This window comes from Condylura cristata, unplaced genomic scaffold, assembly GCF_000260355.1.
Source record: "Condylura cristata isolate star-nosed mole 26May11 unplaced genomic scaffold, ConCri1.0 scaffold00036, whole genome shotgun sequence".
Lineage (NCBI taxonomy): Eukaryota > Metazoa > Chordata > Mammalia > Eulipotyphla > Talpidae > Condylura > Condylura cristata.
Window position 1 is genome coordinate 14,623,429 of NW_004567137.1, and position 2,016 is coordinate 14,625,444.

A 2,016-nucleotide genomic window follows, 5' to 3' on the forward strand; every position below is an offset into this window, starting at 1 on the left:
AAGAAAAATATTGGGACATTTCTATGAGTGATCACCTACTAGTTAGGGCACACAAGGAGATACGGATTTTGGAAAGGTTGGTCTGATAGAATGGAAAATGGTGGTGGTAAGATAGCGACTACTTTTGGGAGTCAGGGTGTTTGAAATGGCTGTTGGGATTAGTGTCATGAAAGAAATAGTGGAGGGTAAGGAGCATATTTGTGAAATAATTATATGCTCTTTTGATTGAAAGTGTGAAGAGAGCAAGAAATCAGTGATGCCACTTGGTATCAAGTGTACACATGTGGATGAATATATTTTATGAATTTATATGAAATACAAGAAAAGCATTGAACTTTGGTTTCCTTGTTTTATGTGCTTTGTATGCGTGTAATTGTAGTAAAGTGTGAGGAGCTTGTGACCCTTAGTTGAAATTATCAAAGAAAATAAGAGATTTGTATCTTGAGAGTGAGTTTTGAAAGTACACATAGACCCTTAACATTTATGGATATGATTAAATGTCTGTGGAGCAAGAGAGATGCCTAGAGGAGAGAGCTGATTGTGGATTCATTCATTAATAGAGCAAGTATTTGAAAATATTGTGGAGAACAGCAGAAGTCAGATCTTGGGAAGACTGAAAACAGGATGAGGGGACAATGTTAAAAAAAGGTCAATATGGTTCTTCTTAGAATAAAACAACACAAACATATGTAGATGATGAGACAATATTTTAAAAGGAAAATGTACTGATTGGACACAAGCAGGAGAGTCCAGTTTGGTGTCAGGGAGAGTAGGTGAGAGATAGGGTTCCAAGTATTTCAGGCAAATGATGTGATACCCCAGTCAACAGTGCACTTTTGTAAGATTTTGGAAAATGTACTATTTTCTGAGATTGTGAATTTCCTTGTGTACATTAAAACTGACTATCTGAGTTCTTTTCCCACTTCTAGTCACTGAATCCATTGTAAACTTACACTAACCCTAGAATCAGGATCCTCTGTTTAGGTCTGAATACAAATACTAACTCACATAGTTAATATTGTTTCCCAAGCTTTGTAACTTCTTGTTGATGACTAGATTGGCTTAGAGATCTGTTTTTAATTTTTTTGCAAGCTTATAGTTTCTATTTTATTAATGTTGATTACTATTTTACATATGTTGAAGAATGCATAACTAGTTACTGTTTTATTTAAAATTTCTACTTTTTGCCTTCTACTTGATTTTTACCTTATATTAATCTACTTTGCTATATAGAATTAGAGTAAATGGGGCCCTTCCTGGCGGCACAGTGGATTAAAGTGCAGCACTATGAAGCAATTGACAGCCACTGCAGCAAGAGTTCAATCCCCTGCCAAGTGACCTACATGGCATCACAGACCTCTTCCCACTTGCCCTCTCCTTCCTCAGCAGTATATTTCTGTAGATCTACTTGTTCTGCTCTCCACTCTGTCTCTGGTGAATTCTTTCACTCCTGCATCGCTGGCCTGTACCCAGTTCTTGTTTGCATAAATAAATATAAAAAAATTATGAGTAAATGTTTATAAAGTGATATATTAAAGCCATTTATAATGTTATGCTTATATTAATTGAAGTTTTCCAGTCTTCTTCTGTGTGCAAAATACAAGAAAGCATACACAGAAATGAGAATAATGCTTCCTCACCAGTGTTTGAAGATCACTCGGTTGTACCACTTAGTACAAGTAGGTATTGAATGCTTACACTGACATTTGCTGATTTTTCTCTGTGGAATCAGACCCTTCTGTCCCATTTCAATATATCACTTAAAAATATTTCTTTAAACTTTGTCAGACCTTTTAATTTTTCTTATCTTTCTCATCAAGTTTATTTCGTTGTGATAATTGAAGGCTTCACTAATTGAAGGCTTTGCTTTCACAAAGTAGGTAGCATCAGTATTGTTTTATTGATTTGATTATTTGAGTAATTTATGCTTGTGGGTGCATGACCCCAGGACAGATCCCTTGCAGTCAGCACTCTTCACATATATTCCCTTTGGTGGAATTTTCCCCCGAGGGAGAA